The 18,779-nt window shown below is 43.2% G+C and overlaps 1 protein-coding gene and 1 pseudogene across 2 annotated transcripts in view; one reads left to right on the forward strand and one right to left on the reverse strand.

The window, feature by feature from the left end:
* Positions 1 to 18,779, reverse strand: part of SRGAP1 (SLIT-ROBO Rho GTPase activating protein 1) — a 302,903-nt gene that overhangs the window by 264,831 nt on the left and 19,293 nt on the right. The window lies entirely within an intron of this gene.
* On the forward strand, positions 4,789 to 9,061 carry LOC116480810 (large ribosomal subunit protein eL42-like; annotated as a pseudogene).

Raw genomic sequence — 18,779 nt, forward strand, 5'->3', positions numbered from 1 at the left:
AAAAGCTATGTATACAAACGACTCCACCATGGAGAGAATGAATACACAGAAGGCACGATCCATCACTCCCAAATGATTAAATGATTTACTACTACTTTCCAAAAAATCTCGAGAGTCATAACCGGGTATACTTTCACCACATCGTGTCTGGCCTTGAATTCTTCCCAGCTTGTCCCTCAAGAGCCCAAGAAATTGCTAGAAAACTGATACAACAGATAACAGACTCCTTGCACAGCTGAACTTGCTGGAAAAAAAATATAAACAAGAAATGGGAAAATATTTCATCTTTGGAGAAGTATGATATTGGATTAAACTTGAATTCAAAGAGCTTAAAACACACGCATACGTGCACACACACACACACACGTGCACACACACACACGTGCACATATGGCTATCCACTGTTCACTAAAAGTTAAAAACTGCAGGACTGGTATTCTGGACACTGACATCTCACATGTATCCTGAACTGAGTGAGTTCAGTCAGGGACCCTGGCACCATGCCCATTACCAAAGAGTGAGGGGACAAGTGAATATATGCATTCTTCAGGGGAAAAATTCTAGGTTAGTCCAACAATTACTGTTGATAAAGCATTTCCTACATTTTCATTGTGCCTATATAGAAAAAGGCACTCAATAGAATTCTGTATATTTGTGAAGAAAATTCTTTTTCCTGAATGTATATGTTTTATCTGAAATGTATTTTTCTACCTAGAAGATACAGCAGTGAACTCCCAACATTTATTAATAAATCTGCATTCACTAAATATCAATGGATACAATGACAAGTAACATTTCCTTCGGTTAACAGAGAGTTATTATTTCATTCTAAGTGCCAGGCACTGTGTCATGTGCCAGTAATACAGGGAAAACTCAGACTGGATCCCAGTCCTCAGAAAGCTCACGGTTTGGCAGGCTAAACATACACTTTCATTAGCTAGCAGGTGTTAAAGGGCGTTCACGTCTATCAAGATGTAAAATCCCTGAAAGTGGCCGATTTCTCAGTAAAAATAAAATACTTTTTCTCTACAGACAATATGAGAAGAGCAAAAAGATAAAAGAGAGTCCAATAGAACTGATCCTTCTTCTTCAAACACTTAATCCCTTAATTCCAAAGAAATATATACGCATTTATCACATAACTGACTCCATGAATGTAATATTCCAAATGAAAAGGAACACCTACCCCCATTCCTTCCCACTTAGTACCAATATGGCTGCAATGCAGTCAGGTAACCCATTTCATGTCATATAAAATAAAATGTTTAAAAAAGAGTCAATTTTCTCAAACTAGAAATCACTTAAATTTCTTTCTGATAATGCATCTTTTCATAACTTTTGAAATAATCAAATTTCTCAACTTCTGAAAATCAAGATAGCATTAATGATTATTACAACTACAATGACAAATGAAGGCCAGGGAACAAAACAAGATCCTATCCTTAGAAAAAAATAAAAATAATAAAATTAGCCAGGCATGGTGGTTTGTGCCTGTAGTCTCAGCTATTCAGGAAGGCGAAGTGGGAGTATCTCTTGAGCCTGGGAGCTCGAGGCTGCAGTGAGCCATGATTGTGCCACTGCACTCCAGCCTGGCCAACAGAGTGAGACTTTCCCTCAAAAAAAAAAAAAAAAAAAAAGACATATGACAGAAGTAAGTTCTAAAGTAATCTGCAATGGCTGATATGATGGAACTGAACCCCCAATTGAAAATTTAGCAAAGATAAACATGCTATATGAAGATTTTTTTAAATTTATTAGCCAGGATAGGAAAAGTAAGAAATTTACATTTGTTGCACACCTAACTCTAAGCCAAGCTTTTACAACAACTTTCCAAGAGTTACCTAATTTAATCCCACAAACAGTGCTCTGATTCCTAAGTTATAGAGGAGCCTATTTCCCAGGCCAGAGTACAAGGGAACAATCTTGGCTCACTGCAACCTCTGCCTGCTGGGTTCAAGCAATTCTCCTGCCTCAGCCTCCCAAGTAGCTGGGATTACAGGCATGCGCCGTCACGCCTGGCTAATTTTGTATTTTTAGGAGATGGGGTTTCGCCATGTTGGCCAAGCTGGTCTTGAACTCCTGACCTCAAATGATCCACCCACCTCAGCCTCCCAAAGTGCTGGGATTTCAGGCATGAGCCACCATGCCTGGCCTGCCTCGTTTATTTAATCAGAACTAACATGCCTGCCCACTCCATAAAAGAGTTGGGGGCATCAAGTGTTGTCTGTGCATGTACAAGAGTGCTTTGGAAAACTGTACAGCATCATATATAGTGTTACTGGTTCTGTAACTTTTTAAAGGGGAGGAAATACATAAAAGTTGCAAATGAGGAAGCAAATTGTGCCTTGTAAAAGGAAGAACTCTACCAATTCATCTGTTCAAACTTCCTTGTGAAGGGCTGGGCTGCCTACCTTTAAAGGATTCAAGCAAAAGCCCTATTACTACTTGTCTGAGATTCTGGATGGGTAGAGAGAAGTTGGATTAGATGATATTAATGTCCATTCTACTTCTAACATTTTCCAAGGCCAAAAACAGATTGAACAGAATCTTTCCCACAGGAAAGGAATACTTTTTTCCCTTTAGTACCTTTATCCTGACTTTAAAAATGTTTTGGGGCCGGGCACGGTGGCTCACGCCTGTAATGCCAGCATTTTGGGCAGCCGAGGCAGGCGAATTGCTTGAGGTCAGAAGTTCAAGACCAGCCTGGCCAACATGGTGAAACGCTATCTCTACCAAAAATACAAAAAGTTAGCCAGGTGTGGTGGTGCATGTCTGTGGTCCCAGCTACTCGGGAGGCTGAGGCAGCGGAATTGCTTGAAGCGGGGAGGCGGAGGTTGCAGTGAGCCGAGATCACACCACCGCACTCCAGACTGGGTGACAGAGCAAGGCTCCATTGCAAAAATAAACAAATAAATAATAATAATAAATAAAAATGTTTTGGATTATTCAGAAATGCAAAAAACATATGGTCCCAAAGAAAAAGGACTTTGATCACCTGCAGACGTAAAAGTTCAGGTAATCATCTTCTCACCTCACCTCTTCAGTCTTTCTTGCCCCAGTGGTTTACTTACCTCTGGACGGTGGTTCATCTCTTAGATATGCTTGAATCAGTGGTCTTCAAGTCTTTTTTTTTTTTTTTTTTAAGAGACAGGGTCTCACTCTGTCACCCAGGCTGAAGTGCAGTGATTCAATCATAACTCACTGTAGCCTAAATCTCCTAGGCTCAGGTGGTCCTCTCACCTTAGCCTTCTGAGTAGCTGAGATTACAGGTGCGAGTAACCATGCCCAGCAACCCCAAACATTTTGATGACAGACCTCATAAAAAAAAGAGCATTATCTCAATGTGTGTCTATTTCCACAACTACAGATTATGCATGTGTGCTATTCTGTGAATATATTTTAGGTATTATATACACAATAAAACATTAAAGGAGGCAATAAAAAAGATGACATTTTCTTCCAGTACGGCACTATATGTCTTAATCTCCACTTTGTAAACCTGATAGATCAGTCACTTCTTCCTCCCATGAGTTGTAAAGTCCTCTTTATTCCACCTCACATATCTTCTTCATATCTCTCAAGGTTAAGATGAAACTGAGGCCTTCAGCACGCTACTGAAGAGTACAAGGAGATTTTAAACTGGCCTCCCTCCACTCAGGGTTTTTCAATCTATCCTTCATGCTCACGTTTGACCTTATCACTTTCAATAGCTCCCTACTGTCCACAAAATCTAACTGTTTGGCCGGGCGCAGTGGCTCACGCCTGTAATCCCAGCACTTTCGGAGGCCGAGGCAGGCGGATCACGAGGTCAGGAGATTGAGACCACCCTGGCTAACGCGGTGAAACCCTGTCTCTACTAAAAATACCTGGAACGCCCCTCCTTTCCGAGAGAACTCTTCATCCATCGAGATCTAGCCCAGATGTCTCTCTCATGAGTTTGTATTGTACTCTCCCAGGCAGATGAATTTCTTCCTCCACAATAGTCCCATAAATTAAGATATCTCTAACAGACTCTATGGCAAATCTTTACTTTTCAACCTTAAAACCAGGACATAAACCACAAAAAGACATGGACTGTGTTTCACTATTCATTCAACAAACACTGCCTGAGCGACTACTATAAGACAAAAAAGGGCCCCAATAAAAAAACAAATCCCTGTCCTTGATAAATCTATAAAGACATTCAATAGCTGTTTGTTGAATGAATGAACTTATGATACTTAATTCCAGCATGACTGTAAGTGAATTTAAACCAGTGACCCAGAATCAAATACTTCAATTATCTTAACAGTATAATGGAGTCACAGTACATTTAATTTATTGCAGTTGAACCACATGTCTATGTTTACTTGGAAAGGAAGAAAAGAGAAAGGACAAAATCCTATTTTCCCTCTTTCAACTAGACTGTGGCCACAGGCAAGTATGGGGTCGTAGCCCATAAGCAAAGAGAAACTTAAATTAATTTCTGCCTTCAAAGCTTTCATGAATGCACTTCTTGGTGACTTGGGGATTTTCAAGGGTAATTTTACAAAATGTTTTCTCCTTATTGTCTGACTTGAGATCCTACCCCTCACGTAAGTTGTAGTTACCATATAACTACTGTCAAAGCAATTTCATAAATTGCCAGTAGACCTAGGGTACAAAAACAATCAAACAAGCGCTCTCATGAAACATAACAAAATGTTCTATTTAAAGAAAACTCCCAGTTAGGTGATAGCTGTGCAAAGCGAGGGTCTCGGACGCCGTTTCTTGTGTTCATCATATACACAGAACAGCCCTGCTGCAAAGATGGTCAACGTACCTAAACCCGAAGAACCTTCTGTAAGAAGTGTGGCAAGCATCAGCCTCACTAAGTGACACTGTTAGGTAACCAGAGCACCCTAATGGCGCTGGTTCCGGGTTCTTCTTCCTCAATGCAAACCCGCCAAAGGAAAAACCAATCAGAGAGAGATGTTTTTCCCGCCTTGCTCTAAGCCCCACCCCAACCAATCACAAACATCCACGCAGCCCTCCTGGGCATAAAAGAAGCAAAACCCCCATCTCTCTCTCTCTCTCTCTCTCTCTCTCTCTCTCTCTCTCTCTCTCCCTCTCTCTCTCTCCCTCTCCTCTCCTCTCCTCTCCTCTCTCTCTCTCCTCTCTCTCTCTCTCTCTCTCCTGCCCTCCCTAGCCTGCTGCCTCCATAAAGATCTCTTGGCTGAGCCGGTGTGCCGTGGTCTTAAGTCTGAGAGTCACTCTTTCATTGGTGCCGTGACTCGGATTGGGACTCCCTGCCTCCGGCGGGACCCCAGTCCCCCTCAGACTCAGACCAGCCCCCGGCCGGCCTTCGCCCAATTTCCCATCCGCCGAACAGCGCATCCACCACCGGCTCCTGTTTGGTAAGTCCCCTTCCGTAGTCTGCCGCCTAGTCCTATACTGTGGCGACAGACTCCTGCTTCCCTTCCTCGACCCGCAGGGAACTGAGTTTTCTCCCTCTCCCCCTCGCTCCTCCCGCCTGAGCCTCCACGCCATACTGTTGGTGACAAAAATCTTGGTACCAAGTGGCTCACGGTCCCTCGGCCATGCTGTTGGCCCTTCAGTCCCTTCGCCTTGGTGATGACCAACCGAAGGCCCTGAACCTGATTACAGTGTTCGGCTAACTAGGGGACGCCCTCTTAGCCCTCACTGCCTCTCCGTCCATGGGAGGCTCCGCATCCCTGCCGGCCGACTCCCCCCTAAAATGCCTTCTAGACAATCTGGCTACCCTAGGCCTTGCCGCTGACCTCAAACCTAAACACTTAATCAAATTCTGCATGCAAGATTGGCCGACCTACCCCTTAGACAACCAAAATGAATGGCCCCTTATGGGACCCTAGACCCTGAAATTCCCCAGGGCCCTTACAATGATTGTGCGCACGGGAGATTGGGCAGAGATCCCCCATGTTCCTAACTTCTTCTATTAGATGATAAGCTTCACCTCTTTCTGTCCCTGTTAACCCTAACCACAACAAGTGTCACGGCTGACCTCCACTCCAAAAGCCTTTCCCAACCCCCTCCCCTTCCTACTTCCGATTTTAACCCTGCTGACGAACCGCCGCCATATCACCATCCCCAACCTCGCCCCTCCGCCACCGCGCCGCCCCCAACAACCCCAGCCCTACCCATCAGGGCGCAGGCAGTCCCCGACCACAATCCTGGCTGCAATTATAACTCCCAAGACGGTGTCACAGCCCGAGACCACTTTGTCACCTGTTTAATAACAGGTCTCCGGAAGGCGGCTCAAAAGGCAGTCAATTTTGATAAACTCCACAAAATCATCTAAGAAAAACATGAAAACCCATCCGCCTTCCTCGCCCGCCTTACACAGGCACTCCAACAATACACCAACATGGACCCTAAAGCCCCCTACAGCAGACAACTTCTCATGTTCCATTTCTTCGCACAAAGCTTCCCAGACATTCGGGCCAAACTAAAAAGGCTAGACAGAGGTCCCTTTACCCCGCAGACCGAGATCCTCGCTACCGCGTTCAAGGTCTACCACAACCGTGACAAGCAGGCAAGGAGGCAAAAGTGCCAAATGTTGGCTCAGGCCTTCAAGGCCCCAACCCAACCTGTCAGACGCCCTGCCTCTATGTCCACTCACCGCCAACCCCCTGGACCCTGCTTTAAGTGTGGGAACAAAGGTCATTGGGCTCGTGAGTGTCCTAATCCCAGGCCACCCAAAAGACCGTGCCCCAAGTGCCAACAATCCGGCCACTGGGCGACCGACTGCCCCAGCTCCCTTGGGGGAGATGGGCCAGACCCCGTCCTAAAGCCAATCTCATTAAGTTGGCAGCCTACGACTGACGGGGCCCTAGGACCTCTTCCCGACACACACCATCACCATGCAGGAGCCCAGGGTGCCTCTTGCGGTGAGTAGGCGTCTCGTCATTTCCCTCCTACTTCCTCGGTTCTGCAGGAGTATTAAGGCGCTGTCTCCACCTCTGGCCCTCCTATAGTCAAAGCAGGGGGCCACCCCATGCAGCCAAAGACCACCCCGCCCCTAACATGCTCTCATAAGTTCCTGATCATGCCCCAGTGCCCCTCTTCCTTTCCTCACACCTCCCGGCGTCTCCAGCGACATCTCTCAAGCCGCCGAAGACCTCCTTCAGCAGCTAGACTCCTCCTCTGTTTCCGTCTCAGTACAGCTATCCTGGCTCTTACTTCTACAGGAAGGAATCCAACTGTTAAACGCCTCTAATATCTCTCCCTCCAACTGCTTCCTATGTGCCAGCCTCAATAAACCGCCACTTATTGCTGTTCCTGTCACCCTCCCAAACACTACCAACACTTCTGATCATTCACCACCCCCCAACACCCCTTTAATATCCGGTGTTCCCCTCTTCAATACGTCCCAGGCCATTACCTGCTACAGACTCCCCTGAATCGTTTTCCTTCTGCAATACCTCCACCTCCTACCCTAACTCTTCCGCCCCCAATGGATACTTCTTCTGGTGTAACCACACTCTTTACAAAACAATCAATTCCTCCATCAATACCACCTGCTTCCCCGTCACACTCCTGTCACAACTTACCCTCCTCTCCCTTTCCGAAGGGACCACCGCCTTCAACCTTAACCACCCTCCCATAAATCAGGCCCCAAGAAAAAGACGGGCTGTCTTTATACCTGCCATCCTTGGCCTCTCCCTTGCAACCTCCCTCCTAGGCTCCGCTCTAGGGGCCACCTCCCTCGGATACGGAGTCTCGCAGGTTAATGAATTAAAGGTACACCTAGAATCCACTATTGAACAAACTGTGCAGTCACTAGCCGCCCTGCAGCAACAAATCACCTCTTTAGCCAGAGTAGTCCTCCAAAACCACAGAGCCCTAGACCTCCTGACAGCTGAAAAGGGAGGCACATGCATTTTCCTCCAAGAAAGCTGTTGTTACTTTATTAATGAGTCCCAGGTTGTCGAGACAAACATAAAAAATCTTAATGACATAAGACAAAAGCTCCTCGAAACGAATACAGGCTTCTCACTTGGGGACACTCTAAAAATGCCTCTTTTAGCTTGGGTCCTACCCTTTCTCGGACCCCTCCTAGGAATAGCAGCCTTTTGTACCCCCTTCCCTTGCTTAATAAAGTTCATGCAACAACGAATCTCCTCCTTATCTAACCAGACTTTTAACCAGCTTCTCATCAGGCACTACCAACTCCTAGCAACCGAAGAAGATGACCAGGACTCACCTACCCATGGTCTCCACCTCCAGGACCTGTAATTTCTTAGATTTCCTCCAGGCCCTCCAAGAAGATACGTGGCTCATAGCAGATCCTTCCCTGCCATACGGATGGCTCGCGTCCATAGATGACCTCTACTTACAAGGGACATCTTTAGACTTCACACCCCGGGAAGTGTTCATCTTCAGCGCCGTCTTCCTTGGCCTCCCGCTATTGCTCTGCCCCTACAGTCCTCCAATATCCCTTCCCACGATGCCCCCGTTCAGCAGGAAGTAGCCAGACGAACAGCGACGCCCACCTCCCCACTTCTTAAAAAACAAAAAAGGGAGGAATGTTAGGTAACTAGAGCACCCTAATGGCGCTGGTTCCGGGTTCTTCTTCCTCAATGCAAACCTGCCAAAGGAAAAACCAATCAGAGAGAGGTGTTTTTCCCGCCTCGCTCTAAGCCCCACCCCAACCAATCACAAACATCCAGGCAGCCCTCCGGGCATAAAAGAAGCAAACCCCCCACCACTCTCTCTCTCTCTCTCCTGCCCTGCCTTAGCCTGCTGCCTCCAATAAAGATCTCTTGGCTGAGCCGGTGTGCCGTGGTCTTAAGTCTGAGAGTCACTCTTTCAGACACAGTATAAGAAGGGCAAGGATTCATTGTACGCCCAGGGAAAGAGGTGCTATGATCAGAAGCAGAGTGGCTATGGTGGGCAGACAAAGCCAATTTTCTGGAAGAAGGCTAAGACCACAAAGAAGATTGTGCTAAGGCTGGAATGTGTTGAGCCTAACTACAGATCCAAGAGGATGCTGGCCATTAAGAGATGCAAGCATTTTGAACTGGGAAGAGATAACAGAAAGGACCAAGTGATCCAGTTCTAAACTTTGGAATATTTTTCTTTTAATTTTGAAGAGAAAATGTTGAAGCAAAAGAAAAATTACCTGTAGGAAAATACAGCGATATTCTTAAGCTAAAAAAAAAAAAAACAAACTCTCAGCCTCACACTAACTTGCATGAGCCATAACCTACAAAAAACCTGCACTTTGGTTGTTCTAGAGTCAGGTGTCAAATGTGATGACTGTCCTAAGAGCTGGCGGTAACTGTAGAAAACTGAAATGTGCTAGCGAAGCCCTAAGGAGGGTTACATTGCCCTGTGTTCTTTTTCTTTAGTTCAAAAGCACATGCAGATTTGCAGGGAAATTGAACCGTTAATCCTCAAGGGCTCATCAGGCTCCCACTTTAGCTTTCATTTACCCAGGTGTGGCATGAAAAGGCTCTTTATAATTTGGGAAGGGAACAAAATATGAAAATGAAAGAAAAATGGCAAAGCAAAAAGCAAGGAGCTACATGCATTTTCTAGAATCTTAGTTTAAATAGCCATGATTTGATGTCCATTGAGAGTAATTGTAAGAAAGGTAAAAGATCTTTGGGAAATTGGGAGGAAAATTAGCATTTAAATTGACTAACTTAAGGAAGTTACAAAATTGCTTGATTTTTACAGCAGTAGTTCCCAAAGTGTGGTCCTTGACCTACAGCATCAGACTCACCTGGTAACTTGTTACAAATGCAAATTTGGGGGCCTGAGGTGGGGCCTGTGTCAAGTGGCTCTACCAGAATTCCTAGCACAACTCAAAGAGTACCAACAACAAAGGGTGAACACTTAAATAAAATCAAGAGAAGAGATAGAAGCTGAAGAGATACAACCTCTTTCCCAAGAAAATCAAGCTAGGAAGGCGGGGAGCAGTGGCTCACTCCTATAATCCCTAATCCCAGCACTTTGGGACACATTGGACTCAATGGAATATTATGGAGGAATATTGTGAGGCAGGTGGATTTCTTGAGCTCAGGAGTTCAAGACCAGCCTGACCAACATGGCAAAACCTCCATCTCTACTAAAAATACAAAAATTAGTTGGGCATGGTGGCACACGCCTGTAGTCCCAGCTACTCAGGAGGTTGACACAGGAGAATCACTTGAACCCCAGAAGTGGAGGTTACAGTGAGAGCTGAGATCGCACCATTGCACTCCAGCCTGGGCAACAAAGCAAGACTCTCTCAAAAAAAAAAAAAAAAATCAAGATAGGGAGGAACCTCTTCATTTGGAAACTAGCAAAGCCATGTGGAGGAAGTAACAAAGAGCTGAGGCAGTGATTCTTATTATCCCTAGGAACAGGGCACTGCATTTTAGCAAGAGTATTCATTCCAATTTTGGATTTTAAAAAATATTTCTCCCCAAACTGCCTTTTCTTTTGTTTTTCTTTTACTTTCTTTTAAAATGTATTTCTTCTCTACAGGCAAGTTCTACCCAAACCGCTTTTTCTAATGCATATAAAGAGGCAGCTCCACCATGAGTTTCCTCATCAAATAATCCATTGAGGTAATAATAAAACAACAATTTTATGTTAGCACATAATTGTTGAACAACAACAACAAAAAAAATACAGACTTTTATCTGACCTTATAAACTCTATTAGGTCAAAGATGGCAATCATTCTTCCTAGTTTTTTGGAAGTTTAAACAGAATGAATGACATGCAATGTAAGCATTTAACCTTTTTTTAAGGTGGCATCCTGATGTAGCCCTGCAGGATGGTTCCAGCACAGGTTTGGACCCTGGTGGCTCCACCATTTACCAGCTATGTGATCTTGGGAAAAAGACCTCAAGTTTCTAAGTTTTGAGTTTCTTTTTCCCTATCTGTAATGTGACACCAATATGACCTCCCTTAAAAAAGAACACACTGTGGGCCGGGCGCGGTGGCTCACGCTTGTAATCCCAGCACTTTGGGAGGCCGAGGCGGGCAGATCACGAGGTTAGGAGATCGAGACCACGGTGAAACCCCGTGTCTACTAAAAATACAAAAAAAAATAAGCCGGGCGTAGTGGCGGGTGCCTGTAGTCCCAGCTACTCAAGAGAGGCTGAGGCAGGAGAATGGCATGAACCTGGGAGGCGGAGCTTGCAGTGAGCCGAGATTGCGCCACTGCACTCCAGCCTGGGAGACAGAGCGAGACTCCGTCTCAAAAAAAAAAAAAAAAAAAAAAAAAACACCACACTGTGAATGTAAGCTGCTGTTACTAAGACATTAACAATAACCCCAGGCAACATTCATGTTGTATCTACTAGGCTGATGCAAAAGTAATCTCGGTTTTTGCCATTACTTTTGCACCAACCTAATAGCAAACTTTCATACAGGATTTCAGGCATTTTGGATTTGGTGACAAGTATCAGTATAAACCCAAGCTTTCTTCTGAGTCACCATTAAGGAGACAATCAAATTATAAAGACTTTAATAGCATAGTGAATACTTATAGATGAAAGCAGGAAAAATCAGTTAAGTTATGGAAGACTTGTGAGAATAAGGTGCTGACCAAGGACATTTAGTGAGTATTTGGGGGTGTTTTAGAAGGGTGCTGCCCTGTTGAAAGGAAGGAAAGAAACACACATACACATATACATACCATATGCTGTGGTTTGAACACGTCCCCCAAAAAGCATGTGTTGGAAACTTAATCCCCAGTGCAGTGGGGTCGGGAGATGGGACTTTCAAGAGGTGATCAGGCCATGAGGGGTTTGCCTTCCTGAATGAATTAATGCCATTATTGTTATCTCTGGAGTGGGGTCCTTATAAAAGATACATTTGGCCCTCTCTTGCCCTATCTCTTGCCCTTTCTTTGCCTTTCTACCATGGGATGATGCAGCAAGAAGGCCCTCATCAGATGCCAGACCTTCCATCTTGGACTTCCCAGCAACCAGAACTGTGAGTCAATAAATATATTTTCATTATAAATTACCTAGTCTGTGGTATTCTGTTATAGCAGCACAAAACAGACCTTAGTGTCTTAACACGATACATATATATCCTATCTGGAAGCAAATGAGAGGATTATGCCTTTGAGAGCCAGATGGAATAACTATTAGTTTTTTTAATTTGTCTGGCAGATTATTTATTTTTGACACAACTAGTGAACAACTAGTGCAGGTTAAATGGTAGAGAAATCTACATCTATAGCAACAATGCCACCACCAACAACAAAATCATAGCAATTCACTTTTCTGAAAATTATACTAAAACTAGATCTTCTCAACAGAGAAGCTAATACCAGATATCAAGAGAATAAGGAAGTGGTCTGACCTTTTAGAACTATTGATAGCATTTAAAAGTTAAGGAGACACTTGCAGATCTTATGATGAGAGTGGTCTCATAAAAATATTACCTCTCCCCCTATTAAAATAGTACTCCCCCATTGCACATAGAAAATAGAATTCAGGCCAGGCACAGTGGCTCATGGCTGTACTCCTAGCACTTTTGGAGGCTAAGGCTGTCGTATCGCTTGAGCCCAGGAGTTCAAGGCCAGCCTGGGCAACATAACAAAACCCCATCCATCTCTACAAAAAAAATTAGCCAGGTTTGCTGGTGTGCTCAGCTACTTTGGAGGCTGAGGTTGGAGGATCACCTGAGCCCAGGAAGTCAAGGCTACAGTGAGCTGAGATTATGCCACTGCACTCTAGCCTGGGCAACAGAGCAAAACCCTGTAAAAATATACAGATAGCCAAGCGCAGTGGCTCACGCCTGTAAGGCCAACACTTTGGGAGGCTGAGGCGGGCAGATCACCTGAAGTCAGGAGTTTGACACCAGGCTGGCCAACTTGGTGAGATCCCGTCTCTACTAAAAATACAAAAAATTAGCTGGGCGTGATGGTGCACACCTGTAATCCCAGCTACTTGGGAGGCTGAGGCAGGAGAATCACTTGAACCCAGGAGGCAGAAGTTGCAGTGAGCTGAGATGGTGCCAGTGCACTCCAGCCTGAGCAACAGAATGAAACTCTCTCAAAAAATATATATATATGAAAATAGAATTTATTATCCTTTGAGATTCTCTTAATGATGATGTAAGAAATTGTAACAAAATATCTCTTTGTAGCCAAATGTTATAGGAAGCCTAACAACATAATACTTTTTAACATTGGGCAATGCATAGCTTCTGGTGATAAATATCTCCCTGCTTTTCTAAAGCACCATTAACATCCACATTTTTCTAGTGTTTGCTTCGCAAGATTTTAATCTGTTAAGTAATTTCAACTTCTTGGAAATGAGTGAGTTTTAAATTATTTTTTTTAAAATGTCACGAATTAAGACCATAGCTTCTGGTAGTAGTAAATAATATTATTATAGCAACTCATTGTTATTGAGCCCTTACTACATGCCAAAAAAAAGTGTTAAGCTCTTTGAAGGTATGATCTCATTTAATCATTAATCCTCACAATAATCTTATAAGATAGATTCATCTTATAAGATTGATTCATCATATCAATTTTTCAGATTAAAAAATTGAGGTTCCAGAGTAGCCATAATTTGAATTGGCTTTATCCAAGGTCTCAACCTCTATACTGTGTTGACTCTTTAAATGAAGTTCAATCACTGAAACTGAAACAGATAAAAGTACAGAGGTAGCTACTGGTAAATGCCACCACTATTCCATTTGAAAGACAATCTTGTTTCTAAATCAAAAAGAAAAACAAGTAGTATCAATAACTCTTAAAGAGATAACACAGCTCTTTATATGCTTATATGGCATGGTGCAGACCAGCACTACTCAGATGAAGGTCAGCGAACTGTTCATTTCAGATCCACAATGAGATAAGAGGCTTAGGCCAGAATCTAAAGCTTCACACCACTAACCACTGTTTAGTTTCATAGCAAGATTTTCTGAATAAAGAAAGCAGTGCCAAGGCCAGGCGTGGTGGCTCACACTTGTAATCCCAGAACTTTGGAAGGCCAAAGTAAGAGGATCACTTAAGTCCAGGAGTTCGAGACCACCCTGGGCAACATGGCGAAATAAAAAAATTAGCTGGGAATAGTGATGAACGCCTGTAGTCCCAGCGACTCAGAAGGCTGAGGTGGGAGGATCAGTTGAGTCCAGGAGATTGAGGCTGCAGTGAGCCATGAGAGTGCCACTGCACTCTAGCCTCGGTGACAGAGTGAGAGCCTGTCTCAAAAAAAAAAGAAAGAAAGAAATGTTATGATTTACCTTATCTCCTCCCTCATCTCCTCAGAGACTGGTAACAAATGCATTGCTGACCAGCACTGGTCTATGAACTATGCCTGAGTAGCACTGGTATAGATGACACATTGTTGAACAACAACAACAACAAAAAATCTATATTAACTATTCTACAAATGATCCCATTTGTTCATTATAAATATAAATAAATACAAATGATGCCATTGGAAGGAGGTATTCAATTGGTACAAATGTAATCATGGTTTTTGCATTGTTGAAATTTGCTGATATTGGAATACATTCTTACATAAATGTGGTTATGTTATACATCATTTTAATGCATATTTCTCACTTTACGTTTTCTTGCTAATGACTTATTACTTGCTTTTTATTTTATATTTATTTTAGACAATGGAAATGTTAGACAAAAAGCAGATTCGAGTGATATTCTTATTCAAGCTAAAAATGGGTCATAAAGCAGTGGAGACAACTCACAATATCAACAACACATTTGGCCCAGGAACTGCTTATGAACATACAGTGCAGTGGTGGTTCAAGAAGTTTTGCAAAGGAGATGAGAGGCTTCAAGATGAGGAGTATAGTGGCTGGCCAATGGAAGTTGACAATGACCAGTTGAGAGCAATCATCGAAGCTGATCCTCTTACAACTACACAAAAAGTTGCCGAAGAACAACATCGACGATTCTACGGTCACTCAGCATTTGAAGCATATTGGAAAGGTAAAAAGGCTTGATAAGTGGGTGCCTCATGAGCTGAGCAAAAATAAAAAAACTTATCATTTTGAAGTGTTGTCTTCTCTTACTCTGCGAAACAACAACAGACCATTTCTCAATCGGATTGTGACATGTGACGAAAAGTGGATTTTATACCACAACCGACAACGATGAGCTGAGTAGTTGGACTGAGAGAAGCTCCAAAGCACTTCCCAAAACCAAACTTGCACCAAAAAAAGGCCATGGTCATTGTGTGGTGATCTGCTGCCAGTCTGATCCACTACAGCTTTCTGAAGCCCAGCAAACCCATTACATCTGAGAATCATGCTCAGCAAATGGATGAGATGCACCGAAAACTGCAACACCTGCAGCCGGCACTGGTCAATAGGAAAGGCTCAATTCTTCTCCATGACAATGGCCAAATGAACTTCGCTCGACCAACGCTTCAAAAGTTGAAGGAATTGGGTTACAAAGTTTTGCCTCATCCACCATATTCACCTGACCTCTCGCCAACAGACTGCCACTTCTTCAAGCATCTCAATAACTTTTTGCAGGGAAAACACTTCCACAACCAGCAGGATGCAGAAAATGCTTTTCAAGAATTTGTTGAACCACGAAGCACAGATTTTTTTTTTTTTTTTTTCTGTAGGGACTGAATCTCACTCTGTCGCCCAGGCTGGAGTACAGTGGCAGGATCTCGGCTCACCGCAACCTCCACCTCCTGGGTTCAAGCGATTCTCCTGCCTCAGTCTCCCAAGTAACTGAGATTACAGGCAGGCACCACCATGCCCGGCTAATTTTTGTATTTTTAGTAGAGATGGGGTTTCGCCATGTTGGCTAGGCTGGTCTCGAACTCCTGACCTCACGTGATCCGCCCTGTGATCTGCCCGCCTCAGCCTCCCAAAGTGCTAGGATTACAGGAGTGAGCCACCGTGCCCTGCCCACGGATTTTTACTCAAAGTAACAAACTTATTTTTCACTGGCAAAAAGTGTTGATTATAATGCTTCCTATTTTGATTAATAAAAATGTGTTTGAGCCTAGTAATAATGATTTAAAATTCATGGTGCAAAAGTGCAATTACTTTTGCACCAATGTAATACTCTGAACCATTAAGAGTAGTTATCTTTGGAAAGGGGAGAACTTCCATTTTCTGCCTTATCAATCTCTATTTTAGCCAACAAGTTTATTTTTTTATATAATCATATAGTTATATGAGTGGAATTTTTTTTTTCACAGAAGATGTTTTATTTTCCCAGGCTAACAATTTTTCCTAATTCACTAAAGTTGATCCTTTATTTGGATTTCCTTTGTTTTTACCTAACGTTCTTTTCCTGTCGCAGGATCCTATCTAGACACCATATTATGTTTAGTCCCTATGTACTCCTTAGGCTCCTCTTGGCTACTAAGTCTTTTGCAACCTAACATTTATTATTATTGCTTTCAGGGCCAGAGTTCATAAAAGTGGTAATACATTCACATGTTTTGAGCATTCTACGTGACAGACAGTTCAACACTCTACTCCTCTCAGCAATGCTCTGAAATGGGTACTGTCATTATCACTATTTTAATGGCAAGGAAAGTAAGGCAGAATGAGATTAATTTGCCCATAGTTAAACTGCCAGAAAGTAGCTGAGCTGGGAGGTTTAGACCCTAGCAGTTTGACTCTTGAGGCCATGCTATAAACTACTAGGTTACATGAGACGTATACAAATCTACATGAGTGTGCTTATTTCAGAGTGTTATATGGTATCTGAAAATGGGACGTGGTATTATAAGACTGTGAAATACCCAAAAGATGAATAACCACAATGATAATAAAAGTATTTTTTATTGTTTCACAGTGCACAAGGCTTTCTGTACATTATTTCACATGTAATTCCAAGATTGTTGGAGGAATCTTGGAATTAAATGCTACACAGAAAAGAACCTGAAGTACAGTTCCTGTCTTCAAAGAAGATGCTTATTCATAGATTAGGTATGTGGAGAATACTGTTAAATTGAGTTTAACCTAAAACTGCCTCCTCATATATTTTAAGTTTAGCCTAAAGGTTTCTCTGGACATAGTAAACTGAAACCTTAGTGGAAATATAAACAGACTATAACCTACTCTTGTGCCAGTCACCAAATTTTGGCCAATTAAAGGTGGCCGGGGGTTCAAACCGTATTCAAACAGGCAAATGCCAAGCTGTAACCAATCCACCTGTTTCTGTACCTCACTTCTGTTTTCTCGACATCACTCTCCCTTTTCTGTCCATAAATCTTCTACCATGTGGCTGCACTGGAGTCTCTCTGAGCTTATTACTCTGGCTTGGGAGGCAGCCCAATTCACAAATTGTCCTTTGCTCAATTAAACTCTGTTAAATTTAATTTGTTTAAAGTTTTTATTTTAACAATACAGATAGATGTGTATAATTAAAACTCTTAGCTCTAGAACAATACAGTCTGCAAATCTTTCAAATATAGATTTTCGGTGACATATTTGAGAGTTCCCATAAACACTGTCAATACAAGTGCAACAGAAGTTCAATTAAAAATAGAGCAACTGTGGCTGGGTGCGGTGGCTCACGCCTATAATCCCAGCACTCTGGGAGGCCAAGGCAGGCAGATCACTTAAGGCCAGGAGTTCGAGACCAGCCTGGCCAACATGGTGAAACCCCATCTCCACTAAAGACACAAAATTAGGCAGGCATGGCAGCACATGCCCATCATCCCAGCTACTCGGGAGGCTGAGGTATAAGAATTGCTTGAACCCAGGAGGCGGAGGTTGCAGTGAACCCAGATCATGCCACTGCACTCCAGCCTGGGCGATAAGGTAAGACATTGTCTCAAAAAAAAAAAAAAGAGCAACCTTTTGAAAAGAGCAACCATTTGAAAAGGCATTCATTCCTTTTTTGTAATACTGTACTCAGAAAACTCTTTTCTAAGAGACACAAAAACTAACAAATTTTCTTTTCTAAATTCTCAAAACCTACCAGCTTTCTGTGCCGCATCATTATTAAGCAATGTTTCCACTGTCTGTCATGATGTAAATAAAAGTCAAAACTTGTCACAGCCAAAGAAATGGTGAGCAAATTAATCAAGCCCTGGGGTCAGCCAAAGAAAACATTTCTTGCCTTCTCTAGTGCAAGTTTCTAAAAAGGTGCTCTTTTTCCCTACCTCTCCTCTAAGAACAGGGAATGGGCAGAACTCAGTCCTGCAGCAATGATCAAACCTCTTGTTCACTGAGTTCTGGAATTTCCCCTGGTGCTTGAGGATTATAATTTGACTGAATGGTACTTGAACTGTGGTAATCAATATGAGCAGAAGGATAAAGCCATCACTTTCAAAGAAAACTTTGTGAACGGCACTGAGAAGACATCAAAAGAAACACACAGCGCCATTACATATGTAAAACAAGATGAGCGTACGGATGTCTTCCTGCTCCTTCTGCTTGGTAAATACTGTTCCAAAGCTGAATTCCACTGGTGAAAACATGCTAATTTCACAGCCAGACTAAAATTTGGGTATCTTCAGAAGTGAAAAAGGTCTGACTTAAGATAAGCAGACACCGTTGTTCTATCTTAGTTGCTGGAGGTCTGTGAGAAGGAGCTGTTTGCATAAGCCGCACCTTCAGAATAATAAAAGTCAAGGGCAAAAGTCCATATGCCTTCCACAGACCAACTGAGAAGGGAGTCAGAAATGACAGTCCAGGAACTGTGACATCGAATGCTTTAAGAACTGCTGGAACCTTTGTAAATGCTCTTCTTGTGCCAAGTTGGCTGTGACACCAAAAAGCCTGCAGGGTGGCACCTCCCCCACAGGGCCTAGTGTCATAGGTCTCCACAGCCAGCCTTGGAGTAGGAAAGAATCACAAGCGATAAACTGGTAG

The sequence above is a fragment of the Hylobates moloch genome, unplaced genomic scaffold (assembly GCF_009828535.3).
Source record: "Hylobates moloch isolate HMO894 unplaced genomic scaffold, HMol_V3 SCAFFOLD_13, whole genome shotgun sequence".
Classification (NCBI taxonomy): Eukaryota; Metazoa; Chordata; class Mammalia; order Primates; family Hylobatidae; genus Hylobates; species Hylobates moloch.